This window comes from Cryptotermes secundus, unplaced genomic scaffold (genome assembly GCF_002891405.2).
Source record: "Cryptotermes secundus unplaced genomic scaffold, Csec_1.0 scaffold21, whole genome shotgun sequence".
NCBI classification, from domain to species: domain Eukaryota; kingdom Metazoa; phylum Arthropoda; class Insecta; order Blattodea; family Kalotermitidae; genus Cryptotermes; species Cryptotermes secundus.
In genome coordinates, this window is record NW_019742548.1 from 33,947 (window position 1) to 49,122 (window position 15,176).

The window sequence follows — 15,176 nt, forward strand, 5'->3', positions numbered from 1 at the left end:
CCCAGCATCCACAAGAAGTAGTTAGTCTGAAATCAACAGCAGAAGAAGCCAGTCTTTCTATAGATTCCGAAGGAGACAGATATACTGGCCGAGATATTGTAAGCGGTTATTGTAATACAGCAAGTGGTGATGATTGTAAGGTGTGCAAGTGTGTGTATCCAATAAAGTTTCGCCGAATCCGAGACCCACGGGAAGTTATTTGTTGCGTGACATACACAAACACGCTACAATATATGAAGCACGAAAGCAGACTGTGCCACGAACTCGCGGTAAAGTATCGGACGGAGTGTAATTATTTCCATCACATAGCAGAACGTAAAGTTCGACAGATCAAGGGGACTGAAAAATTATTGCTAGAGGTAATTGATCCTAAATACAGTGGAAAACGCATTAGGAGGGGAGCATTTAATTTCGTTGGTGAAATTAGTAAGATTCTTTTCGGAACTACGAGTATGGACAATGATGACGCTAAATATTACAACGAGCAGATACGACACTTTGAAGAGAATTCTGATAGTATGACGAACCTGTTGAAACGACAGTTGTCTGTAGTAAAATCCACTCTAGGGGCCATAAACCAAACCCTCTCGGATATGGAGTATAATGAGGATGTCGTAAAGAGGGAACTATCCCAAATTAAGGCGTATGTAGAATCAGTGGTTTCAAATACCACCCGAGTAACTGATGCTTTGGCTGATAAGATTACGGTAGAAAGCTCCATTGCACGCGTGAATGAGGCATTGAATACTCTCCAGAGAATCCTCGATGTAGTGATCGATAGCATTATCAACGCGAGGAAGCGAATTCTGCAACTGCAAGTGGTACCCACAAGCCTCCTGATGGACGCCTTAACACGAATTTTCCCGTCTTTTACCAAGGAACTTATGGCTCCCTTCCCCTTGAGCAAAGACTCTATAAACGTACTGCTTAGAATTTGTGATCTACATGTCTATTGGAGTGATGGCATATTGGGTTACGTGGTAGGGTTACCACTGGTAAACAGAGGAAATTTTAAGATACTCAAAAGCCCCCAATACCAGTAGCGCTAGACGTAAATAAGTCTCTGTACATTGATACAGCTGAATCCATGTTGTGCCTTGATCTAGCAAGACAATATTAGTTAATGCTAACCGAGGACGAGCTAAGGCAATGTAAGACCAAGGACTCCAACTCATGTGTGTGCAACAACTCGTATGTGTGCAAACAAAACCACCCTTTTATGTCTAGCCATGTATATGGGTCATGTTACATTAGGCTACTGCAATCAAATGAGAGGATCACAAGGATTTGTGAAACTAGAATAGCGAAAGTAACTAATACTGCATGGGTACAGTTAATGAATAAAAAATGGATATATTTCTCCCCTTCCATAGACAGACAGTGTAACAGTGTAACAGTAAATGTGACGGGAAGAAAACTGCTGACGTGTTGCTTAAAGGAGTGGGGAAATTACGTATCAACAGTGGGTGCAAAGGGTATACTAACTCGGCGTTGCTGCAAGCTGTAACCAGTAATTCATCTGTGAAAGGAGGAGACCTGCTGACGCAAGTCCCCCTCCGATTTGATTGTTGTGAGGAGCTCAATATGAAGGTCAACCTCAGTGGCATACAGTTAGATATGAAGTTCAAGCAAATTGTTTCCCACATAAATGATTTGAAATATGATAGTTTCAAGGTTTCCGACCAAGAAAAGGAAGTACAGGAACAAGAATGGAAAATCAAGCACATCAGCAGCCATATATCTTATTCTGTGATGGTACACGTACATATTGTAACGTGTTTCGTTACTGAAGACGCCGTAGAGATGGTTAATTGGTTTATTTAACAATCTACAAGTAACGGCTACAATTACTTATCTCACAGTTGCGGGGTTTCACACTTTATAACCCTAATCGCATTAATCTGTTAACACTGTTGCGGGGTTTCACGATTTATAACCCTATGCGCAAATCAGTTCACTCTGTCTTCAGTGGTCTACACGTTTACAGTAGCGGAGCTATGTATCACTGTATCACACGCTCCCAATTACACAATCACACACACGTCCGGTTCTTCTTTCCGCGACGGCTGCTATACTCCAACTGTAGTCGGCTGACTGGAGAACTGTTGATAACACACTCTCGTAGGCTTGCTCGGAACTATCTTCGGCGATGGCCACGTTATAACTCGGCGGCTGTCACAGTATAATTGAAGTCGCCGACTGCTACAGTAGAACTCTGAGACTGTTACTTTACAACTCGGCGGCTGTCACAGTACACTGAAGTCGTCGACTGCTACGGTAGAACTCGCTGGTAGCCACATTAGAACTGACTGGTACCAGTTGTGCAGCTCACTTATATAGCTGCAGTGCTTGCCGGTTGCGTAATGAGTGCCACGTCATCCTGTTACGTCACCGCTGTTGACTCGCCTTGCGTAGTTACCAGGTTGCGGGGGCTCGGCTATCTTCGGCTCCGCTCAGCTCTCTTCGGCTCCGCTCTTGACGTCACCGCTGAGGGGTGCGCTGACTCACCCGCCGCGTCACTGCTGGTGTGGGGGGGGGCTCGGCTTTGTGCAACATGTCACAATATTCTTGCAGTTATTGGTCTGTATGCACTTTACTAACCGTTTAGGTACGTAAGGAACCGCTGGTTACACGGCGGCAAACCAAGGACGCCCACCGCGGCAGCTATGAAAGCAATTACAGCGACAGAATCTGGTGGAATGGGGAACACTGTAAATATAAACATCAAGACAAGTAATGAGAGCTTAGTCGCAAGCCCCGACACCATTCCTCTCGGATGATCTACCCATTCCTTGCAGGAAGAAACCCCTACCCGGAGGTCCCTCAGAACTCAGCTAGCTAAATCCTATTTCTAAGGACCCACTGAAGGGTAAATGGTCCTTCAACTTAACGGGGGAGGTCAAAGGGTCAGACGCGTGACCTCCGTCTTAGGCAGCTGTGGCTGCCAAAACGCAAGTACACAAAGGGGACAAGGAGCGAAGCTCACAAAAAAGGGGCGAGACTTAAGCAAGAAAACTAACAGAGCTCTGCTCTGAAATATTCCTCACGACTGGTGGTGTTATTAAAATAAAGGACAAAAACCCACTCTGACACAGACGAGTCAGAGACTAGTCGATGACAGAGATAGCGGCTAGGTAGAGCAAAGGGAGCTTTCCCTCCCTGGAACCCTAGCTATCACTCCTCAGGTGTGGCGTATATATGTTATCAACAGAAATTAGTTAATAACCTCAATTGCTGATTACACCACTCTTGTCGGATCAATCGATCCTCCTCTGTTAACCCGGATCCCAGCGTTTTCCACGCGCGCCCAGCCTAAGAAGCACCAGACCTGACTTGTGCGCCGATAACATCCACGATCCCCCAGCGCNAGATCAGCAAATGTGGGAGTCATGACACGCCCAAAAATATTTTAATGGATTTACAAAAACTAACTATATGTGATATGACATACCATAGCTTTACAAAAAGAAAGAAAGGAAAGGAAAGGAAAAGAAAAAAAAGGACAACTGTACTAATTGAACTACTTTGCTAACTTGCAACAATACACCCTTAAAAATCTGTAGTACAGAATGAAGAGTATAATCAGCTTAAGGCAAAATAAACTATGAAGAAGGAAAATGGATCAAGGTGCTCAATATATGACAAACGTAGAATTTTGCATCCAATTTAATCAAATTCAGAAAACACATCGTATGTCAATTTTAAAGGAACAAGCAAAAATCCCCCAAAAATGAATCAACCCCAACACTGATTTAGTGGGGCGAATCCATTTATAAGCCAAAAAACTCTCCTCGATGAAGTAAGGAATGTAGTTAAAAATACCTGAAATATTGCATGTTTTACAGAAATTTTCTTTCTGCCCTGAGCAAGCAGTAATTGTACATTAATATGCCGATTATCATTACTGCAGCATTGATTTGGGAATACATACATACATACACATTTCATTGATCCAACATTCCTACATCGGCAGGTGAATATGAAACATATAAGGAGACGTACATTGCGCAATGAAACTTGAGCAAAGAGACATTAAGCAATAATACATACACAGTTCAAAAATGACAAAGCAGTTACATAATCTAGTATAACTAAATATGGGTATAAATGTTTAAATTAAGAGAATGTGAAAGGAAATAATAATTTGATATAAACTCCTATCATTATCTTTTCAATTTAGGATTACCTTTTGTGTAGAATTACTTTTACTCCAAATTGTTACTCCATATTTAACCAAAGAGTGAAAAAGTGTAAAATATACATTCCTCATGGTTTGAATTTTAAGAATAGCAGATAATCTTCTCATTATAAAACAAAGTGTGTTTAGCTTAGGCAGCAAAATATTATAAGAGGCTTACATATGCTGACCGTCCAGATGCAAGACTAAAATATATATACTAACAGAGAGAGGAACAAAGTATTATAACAAAAGTGACAAATTAGAATACACTGGGAATAACTGAGGCAACGCCAAAAATGGTTTCTATGTGCTCAATTCTCGTCAACTTCAACTTCAAATCCCTGCTCCTCATCAAAGTACTCAAAGGCATTTACTTCCTCGTACTGCTGGTACTCAGACACTAAGTCCTTAATATTTGATTTTGCATCAGTGAACTCAATCTCATCCATCCCCTCACCGGTGTACCAGTGCAAGTAAGACTTGCGATTGAACATGGCTGTGAACTGCTCTGAGACCCGCTTGAACATCTCTTGGATGGCAGTGATGTTACCAATGAAGGTTGCCGATATCTTGAGTCCTCTGGGTGGTATGTCACAAACGGCTGTTTGAACGTTGTTAGGGAACAAAGTATTTGGTGTTCTTGTTCCGGATGTTCAACATCTGTTCAGCAACTTCTTTCATGGATATGCGTCCTCTGAAGACAGCAGCAACTGTGAGGTAACGGCCATGCCTTGGGTCACAGTCGACCATCATGTTCTTGGCGTCAAACACCTGTTGTGTGAGATCTGGTACTCTCAGGGCTCGGTACTGTTGGTCACCACGGGAGGTGAGAGGTGCGAAACCTGGCATGAAGAAGTGGAGAAGTGGGAATGGGACCATGTTGACAGCAAGTTTAGGGAGATCAGCATTCAGCTGACCTGGGAACCTGAGGCTAGTGGTCACACCAGACATTGTGAGAGAAATTAAATGGTCCAGATCAGCAAATGTGGGAGTCGTGAGTTTCAGGGTCCTGGAGCAAATGTCATAGAGGGCCTCATTGTCAATGCAGTATGTTTGGTCGGTCTTTTCAAGTAGCTGATGGAAAGATAAAGTCGTATTATAAGGTACGACGACAGTGTCCGATACCTTTGGTGAAGGTATGATAGAGTATGTGCACATTATCCTGTCTGGGTACTCCTCTCTGATATTGGAAAGAAGCAATGTGCCCATGACAGAACCAGTTCCACCTCCCAAGGAGTAGGTCAGCTGGAAGCCCCTAAGACAGTCACAGCTCTCCACTTCCTTCCTTACCACATCTAACACAGAGTCAACCAGCTCAGCCCCTTCAGTGTAGTGGCCCTTAGCCCAGTTGTTGCCAGCGCCACTCACACCATAAACGAGAGTTGTCGGGTGGGAAAATCTGACCGAAAGGACCGGATCGGACAGATTCCAGTGTGCCGGGTTCAAGATCACCATTATGGCGCGGGGTACATAATATCCACTTGATGCTTCATTGTAGTAGACATTTATTCTCTCAAGCTGAAGGTCTGAGTCACCATGGTAGGCGCCAGTTTGGTCGAGACCATACTCATCAGAGATGACCTCCCAGAACTGGAGAGAAAGAAAAACATAAGATGATCTTGAGTTCCACCAAACAGTCCATCATAAATCTAACAATTTCCACATTTCTTAAAGCATTCACATCTTGGACTATCTAGCTAAAATTGTTGAATATTACTCATATAATACTGTGACATATTTGCGCAATGCAGGGCACCCTCTCCACGTCCAGCAGCGACCTAACAACATCGAAGCGCTGTCGCTGCTACGGTAACAGGCCAGTCAACACTCCGCCGCCCTCCCCCGCGGTGACCTAACAACACTTCTCACTCTGACATAACAAGGGGAAGCCGCTGGTAACAAGATGCAACAGGGAACGGTCGGCTGATCAGTATGTGAGCAGAGTGTGTTGTCAGGAGTGACACGGTGTGGATCGTGAATTCGCCGAGTTCAGTTTCAAAAGTAGCAGTCGCCGAGTCGCGTTGTATCGAGTGCACGGCAGTGACTACAGCAGAATGCGTAATTGGGATACTGTCGATGGCAGTACCTGTATAATTGTAAATTATTTAATTGTGTGAGCGAATGTGCAATAAATTAGCTAGATCCAGAACAGCGTGAAGTTATTTGTCGCGTGATACATACCCAACACGTGACAATTTGGTGTCAGAATTGGTTTAAACACCAAAATTATATCTTGGAGTTATTTCTTGCATGCATGAGTAGAAAGAACAACATCTGTATGTTGTTTATATAATGCGGTAATCCAGTACTGAAGTCATTAGCTTTATGTGCGCATCCTCAGGCTATCCAGCTCCCTAGTCCATCCAAAGATATTCATTTACTTACACTTAATTACAATTATGGGAGTACATCTCTCTTTGACGCTATCCCTTAATTTAATTCACTTTAATGTAACTCTGAAGGGAGAGGTGAGTGAAAGGTGAGAGTTTCGGCTAGAGTGCCAACCTACAAATGCTTTCCTACTGAGTTTATACATGGTGTGAGTGGTATCCTAAGAATGAAATGAGACCATGGAACTCCTTAGACGTTATATTTCTCTTTTGCCAGGATTAATACAAATAGCAAAGAGCTCCACTACAAATTTTAAAGAACACTTTTCTAATCCCATGTACAGGGGTCATAGTCTATAAGTGGCCAGCTGCTTGCCCAGTCACAAAATAGGCCATTATAGGAAACCCGAAGATTAACTACCATTCTTGCTGCATGGACCATGATGTCAGTCAATGTTCGTGATGGATTTTATGTAATGGACTAAAAGGATTTGGGTGGAAAGAGGTAGTGGCCTCTGACTCTTCTAGTTTGAACTACAAATAGCTCATATTCAAATATGGACAGTTCAGATTGAAATTCAATAGAAACATATCATTTATTTTGATAGGAATCAAAATATATTTGGTTTACAGTATCACAGTTGTTGAACCAAAAATACTTTATTTGCCACAAGCTTCTGATAATTAATTTCTTAATATAAATCTGAAATTCTCAAAAACAAAGGAAACTGAAAATATTTTGAAATCCATAAGCACAGAAATTCATATTGCTATGATGAAATCGACACAAATTTCTTTAACACAAATTCTGTTTACATAAGCTCACCCTTGAATTATGTATAAATAAAGTTTTATTATATGGTGTTTTTTGGACGCGTAAAATACTCTGAAGTAGAGCAAAATTTCATAGAATGTGAATATCTAACTACAACCGATATACCTACTGACATCATCCTTATGTGTCTTTGAAAATATTATATATAATGGATTAATTGAAGGCTTAAATTCTAATAACATATTAGTTTGAAAAATTCAAAGACTGACTAGAACTGGCAACATTTAACTCATCCTGTGAACTACGAGGAATTAATGATATTTTAAGTGCGCTTAATGTTAAATTCATTGTGGGAGGAATTTCTTTCGGAGTTATAAAAATCTAAACATATTGTATTTTGAAGAAAGCAGTCTTCTGGGATTTGGCACCGTTTATATGTGGTGTTAACCGACGTTTCGGAGGAACGTATCGCCTCCATCTTCAGGGTAGAAGAAAAATATAAGAAATCTGCAAGCGAAGAGACCGTGAGGACCGGTAAAAGCAGACTGTGTGGAAATATACACAGCTATTTTGAACAGAAGGGGCTGGGTGGAAGGGCAAGGATACAAGTGAAAGCAGTAGTGTGGGAGGGGTAGGGTAAGGGAGCTGGGACATGCATGGTTTTTGTGTAGGGGAGAGAAAGGCAAGGTTAAAGGCTGGGCACTAACCCGAAAGCTGAAGGGGTGGGGGTTGTTATTTTCGTTGGTCATGGCCTGTGTGGCCTTCAGGATCTGGCGTCATATCCCGGTGGGGGTTTTTAAGAGAACATCATCCTTATATGTCTTTGAAAACGTTATATATAATGGATTAATTGAAGGCTTAAATTCTAATAACGTATTAGTTAAAAAATTGAAAGACTGAATACAATTGGCAACATTTAACTCTTCCTGTGAAGTAATTAATTATATTTTAAGTGGGCTTAATAATAAATTAATTGTGGGAGGAATTTCTTTTGGATTTATAAAAAATCTAAACATATTGTATTTTGTAGATGATATAACATCAATAATAAAAACTGATATAAATATTTTATTCTTATCCTTAAATAAGCGGCTTGAATCAACACATTCTAATTAAATTTTCATAAAACAAATTATATACAATTCACAAACAAATAGCCATGAATTTGATCTGGTTATCAAATATTCCAATAAACCAATCTCTAAAGAACTTTATGCAAAATTCCTTGAAACACATTTAAAGATTACATTCCTTTGGAAAATACATATTGTAACGTGTTTGCGTTACTGAAGACGCCGTAGAGATGGTTAATTGGTTTATTTAACAATCTAATAGTAACGGCTACAATTAATTATCTCAACGTTACGGGTTTCCACAGTTTACAAACCCTACAACAAAATCTCTTAACACTGTCTTCAAGAGTCCTCAAGTATTAATAACGCGGGAGCTATACAAGTCTCCCTGAAATACACACTCCGAGTATAACTGTACTACCGCACTCACTATGTCTGGAAAGCACACGAAAAGTCTTCCGCTCGCTGACTTCTTAAGTATCGCACCCTCGCAGGCTGTTATGTTTCAACTGAACTCGTAGCTGCTGTGGAGTCCACTTATATAGCCTTGCGCTGTTGCTAGTGTGACGTGGCGTATAGCCTAGGACGCTGTTGCTAGTGTGACGTCACCGCTGTTGATTAGCATTGCGTAGTTACCAGGTTACGGGGCTCGGCTATCTTCGGCTCCGCTCGTGACGTCACCGCGCGTTGCGCATTGCGGGGTGATTACTCGCCTATTACGCGAGCGCTAAGTTACCGCTACGTGGAGCTGGGGCGGTAGGGATCAACATGTCACAATATTGTAGCGTTTTTGGGCGACTGAGGACGACGTTGAGATCGTTAATTTTTTCATTATTCACTTACAGGTAGTAACTACAATTACTTATGACACTTTGTGATTTACACAATTCACAATCACTACGTGTTAACCTTCTCATGACGTACATCCACCGAGAATCATTTCCCTGTCACTTAAACACTCAAACACTATCAAATATACTCCCTAATACTCATGAACACTCTCCAAATACTGACATCTGTTTTGTTTGTAACTGTGGTTATATAGCCTCCTCACTGACCACGCAGAAACAGTCTATACTTTGGGAACGCGTTTACAGACAGAATTCATAGCAAGTATCGAGGCACGGACTAGATAGAAAATGCACTCCCGTTGTTGCCTTAGGTGCATTTGGTCGCGAGATATTTCGCGGTCAGTTACATAGCAACACTGTGTCCATCCACGTTATAATATTGAGCTATTGTACCTAAATTGAGTGAATCAATGTAACTGTCCATCTTGTGGTATGGTCAATTGATATTTTGTGTATGGTTAGGGTTCTGTGAAATTCCTCTTTCGCCTCACAATTGAGATTCTCCCCCTGAGACAGGCAGCAAGTGGCTTGGGTCAAGCTTGAAGCCAGCTGCCCACCCGTAAATGAGTCAAGTTAATGCGTAACACAAGGCCGAGTTCTTTAGAAATTCTAAACTTGACAGGGGAAGTCATAATTTTATCAGCTTCGTTTTCTGCTACCCCAAAATCCTAGTTTGACAGCCACGGAGCAGGTGGCAAAGTTCACCCCTAAACTGTGCACTAGTGGATATTCGCTTTTCTAATTGAAGGAGAAAGATAGGCAACCTCCCCGTCTGCCCGGTTCACCCAATCATAATCTGAAGTGGAAGGGCCTTTGCCCGAATTTTGGGTAACCAGGGCTATTATTTACCATTCAGGGGGAGCTGGGCAAAGAGGACACTGAAATTAACATTCACCGGAGGTACGCGTGTTCTGATCCCCGTAAATACACCCTGTGGTGACTATTAACGTGTGTGTTTTAGTAAACAGTAAGGAAGCTACATCCACTAATCTGTGAAGTGTGTCACTATGGTGCAGTTACCAGTTATGTAGTGCTGACTGAATAAAAACTTAAAACAGTTAATTGGTGTTGAATATGACTTTCCTGAGCCTAATGTCCCACTAATCACCCAAGTCGTGGCCAGTCAACACCGCCTGAGAGGAGTCGAATTTCTCTACCGGAGCTAGTAGAACCAAAGAAAGGTTACAGCAAGCTATGCAAAGGGACCATTTCAGCCTCTTATGTTACAGGAAATATTGATGATGGTTTACTACCCTTATATTAATTCCCTTATGAATATGGATTGATATTTTGGGAAAATCCTAAACTCAATATAAAAAATTTAAATTAATGAAGTAAGATTAGAAGTATTACAAGATGCAGAAGTAGATTTATGGAGAGATTTATTTAAGAACTTAAATATTAAGCCTCTTCAATCGCAAAACATACTATCGATTCTCTTGTTTCTTATTTACAGAAAAGATCAATTCAAATTGAATTTCGATATCTATAAGATGAATACTAGAAGAAACAATACTCTCACCTACCTTCATTAAATTTCTCACTATTTCAAGAAGTAGTACACTTTAATGGCATACAAATGCTTAATAATCTGCTACAGAGTATGCAAAAACTTGAACAGAGGTCCTGAAGGGTGTAAGTTAGCGCAAAAAAAATTATCTACATGTTCATTCCTTCTATCATGTAAATGAAAACTTCAATATACAGGATTGTTCAAAAAGAATGTACCGATTTTATTACGCAATACAGTAAAACCTGTCTTAAACGGAATCTCAAGGGACCAGAAAAAATATCTGCTGAAGCCAGGTTTCCGTTTAATCAAGGTGTACTGTAATAAATAAACCAGGACATAAACGTATTTGAGACAAAACAAAACAACATGCTCATTATTAGTTTATTCACACTACAATCATTGAACACATGCAAATATTACACTGAACAAGGAAAAATTGCAGTACTCACTTTTTATAATATTACCAGAACTTCGGCAGAGTTTTTTGCAGGCAGTTTACTCTCTTCGTTGCCTCAATTTCCACAAACACTTTAGCTTGAGAAATTAGAGTAAGCATGTCTCAATCATTCCGTTGCACGGCAAACTCCTGCAACCTTTTCTGTTGGCTGAATCCTGATAAGTCTTCACTCTACACTTTACTTCTTCTATCACAGTGTCATTATCCTCTTCTTCCTCTTCCTCCTCCTCCTCTCTTCCTTTTCGATTTTCTCTAAAATTCTCAACTAATACATCCATATCCATTGTGTCTGGTTCTGTTTGCACATCTTTGTCTATGTTGATGTAGTCCTCAGCATTGCAGTTACTGAAAGCAACTTCATTCATGCAATGTTGTAGGTCCCTCTGGTCATTCTCATTTTCTACACTAGGAGTAACTTCTAAAGTAGCAAATCCTGCTTTCTCGAAACACTTTGTCACAATTTCTGGTAACAACTACTTTACTGCTTGACTTAGCCAAATAACCGCATCTAGAACCGAGACAGTTCTTGCAAGTTCAGAGGCGGATGATGCAGGATCTTTATTGAAGTGCAAAGATTGCATTAATAATTTACGATAGTGGACTTTAATATTCCGAATGGTGTCCTGATCCATTGGTGAAAAGCAGCACTAGTGGTGTTTGGAGGGAACAAAGCAAGTCGCACGTTGGAAAGTTCGATATGGGGGTTGCATATGGCCTTATCCAAGAACAACAAAACATGCCGGTTTTGCATTTCATTCTACCATTGAAGGCCGATAACCATTCCTCCATGATCTGTGACGTCATCCATGCCTTTTTACTGGATTTCTCCTCAACGGGAAATTTCTGTATGTCCATGTTTCGGAAGCATCGTGGCTTTGCTGACTTGCCAATCACTAAGGTTTTCTCCATTTCACCTGGCATAAAACCACATAGAAAAACAGTTTTTCTTTGCACAGTTTTCCTCCAAAACATTTTTCACATTTCAGACATAGCGATTTATTCGGAAGCGCGCGGAAGAACAGTCCGGTCTCATCACCGTTCGCTATGTTTTCAGGTTCATATCCCTCGATTATGGATAGCAATTTAGCTTCCCATTCCTCAATGGTGACTTTTCGCCCCCACACTGTCAAACCACTCCCACCCTATTTCATTAACGTCTTCATTTGCAGTTTTCTTGAGTTCTCTTTTTATTTTTCCATTAGCACATGTTTCCCACCGCTTCAAAATTTCCGTTTTCTTATTTAGAATCTCATACACTTGAGTTTTACCGACGTTAGACATCTTCATGATCTGCTTAATAGACAATTTCTCTCGCTCACTCGCATCAATCTCTTTTAATCTTGTGTTAAGATCTAGCACAACTCTTGTGTTTGTAGCCATGATGACAACTGCTAGACTAAAGTAAAACTGTAGGCCTAGAGCCCTTACTGAATACAGTTTTCAGAAGGGGAAAACAATTCTGCTGAATTTCAGTGCAGGTAGTGCAGTACCGTTAGAAGTTTATTTTAAAGAGTTAGGGAAAACAAAATTCTGTTGAATGTATAGGATGACTAAAATTATTCTAAACGACGCATTCCGGAAGACAGGAAATTTTCCGTATTAAGGGTTATTTTGATTTCCGTTGTCCGCGTTATACAGTTCCGTTTAATCCAGGATATTTAACATCTTTTTCAGCCCCAAAGTCAAGGGACCTGAAAATATTTCCGTTTAATAAAGGGTCCGTTAAGGCAAGTTTTACTGTATTATGAAAGTAAGAATTTAAAAAATCAGAAAATTGTTCCCCATGCATTCTACTGAATAGTGGAATCATATCAAACTGATGGAATATTTCAAGATGAATTCAGAAAAGAAATCGAAATCTGAAGGAAATCTTGGGCAAGAGCGCATCAAGAATTTGTCTTAGGAACCTTCCTATATCATATCTGCAGCTACTCAAGAATTTCCCAGCATTTTATGGAACTCTAAGGTTCATTACCGTGTTCACAATAGCCCTCCACTGGTCCCTATCCTCATCCAGATCTATCCCATCCATACCATTCTATCCCATCATATCTCTCTAAGATCCATTTTAATATTGCTCACCCAACTACGCCTTGGTCTTCGCAGTGGTTTATTTCCTTCTGGCTTTCCCACCAATATCCTATACTCATTCATGTTCTCCCCCATTCGTGCTACATGACCTCCCCACTTCGTCCTCCTTGACTTCATCATATATCTTATCTACACAAGCGAACTGCATCATACAAAACAACTGCTACCTTCGCACATGATACGGCAATCCTAGTCACACTCGGACCAGCAGCTTTACCCCAAACCAACCTCCAAGCCAGCAACAATGAGATCAACTGCTGGGCGAATAAGTCAAGAATTAAAATAAATGAAAGCAAATCCAGGAATATTACATTCACCACACGCGACGAAACATGTCCGACTGTGCAACTGGGAAATGTTGAGGTACCTCAGAAAATGAAGTAAAATACGTGGGCATGCATTTCGACAACGATTGACATGTGCAAACACACCAAATCGAAAAGAAACAACTCAACCTAAGATAGAAACAAATTTACTGGCTACTTGGAAGAAGATCAACACTATCAATAAAAAGCAAACTCCAGTCCTCAAACCAAATTAGACTTATGGCATTTAGCTATGGGGCACAACATCCAATTCAAACATTGAAATTCTCCAGGCCCTTCAATCCAAGACTCTCCGATCGATTCTGGTTGAACCTTGATACTTAAAGAACCACAGGGTTCATGAAGATCTTCAAATCGCCACAGTGCTCAGTGATATAAGAAGTGGAGTTTAAAAAACTTAAGGAAAATTAGAACACCACACTAAACCAGTACTCTAGCAGCGAAACTACAAGACATTAGCGAAACTATACATATACGTAGACTGGAAAGGGCTCTGTACCAGACAGACCTGAGTGAAACACTAATACAAGGATTAAAGTGATTCCTAAGTGAAAAAGAGAGATAAGTACATGAATTAGGCCACTGGGCATAACTCATTCACGAGCCACTACTTATTGAACATACGCTTTTACTGCAGAGTCTGCAGATTATGTTTAGTACTCGTAAATATACAAAGAATAAAAAATAATGGATCGAAATTAAAATATCAACAAGATACAAAGACAAAATTAACACACCCAAATAGACTACTAAGTTATTTAAATAACAATCTTTTTAAAGGTCTTTTTTATGTCCCATATATTCAACATGTGTAAATATTTACCTTAGCACGAATCTGATTGCCGCACTGGCCAACCTGCAAATGTACAATTTCCCTCATTTTGTGCTGTCGCCACTTCTACGATAATCGAATTCTGATCGGTGCAAGCAAATTGAAGTGAACTGGCCTGCTGTCGGTTCTCCTCACTGATTTCTGATGCAACGGAAGCGGCGCCTTATCTGGTCAATTTTCAACTGCTGGAGTGACAGATCCACGTAATGGTCTATTTTGTACAGACCCGGTACTAACAACAGTTCTCTTATTTTTGCTTGTTGATTCATTAACTTGGTAACGGATTTACATCGCTGTTTTCTAGCAATGACTGGTATTTATAAGAGATTATTTCTAGGACTAGAAATAGTTATGTAATAGGATATTTGACTTCATTAATTCTATACACTTCTTCAAAATTTGGATGCATTAGTAGTGCTCCCCTGCCATTGACTTCTTATAGTTACGATTTATCAAATATTATAAATAAAAAATTTAAACCTATTGTATTGGTATTATTGTATTTTTATTGCAGTTTTGAGAAGCTCACTTTCATTAACGTATTTCAGACGCAATATATCCGTATCCACCTACGTGCTCCGTTATTTAGTAGCAAAGTTATCAATTATCAAAAATTGTTACACTCGGCAGAGCACATTTCTTAGTTAACGAAGTCATCAATTGGACTTCGGGAACTTAGTAGCCAAGTTACCAATAATTACAGATTTGTTAAAATTTCTGTTACTTACGGAGTCATTCCATTTGCATT

The 15,176-nt window shown here is 40.3% G+C and overlaps 1 pseudogene; it reads right to left on the bottom strand.

Moving 5' to 3' along the window:
- Positions 1–3,780: 3,780 nt before the first annotated feature.
- LOC111873243 lies at positions 3,781–14,506 on the bottom strand (annotated as a pseudogene).
- Positions 14,507–15,176: the final 670 nt, after the last annotated feature.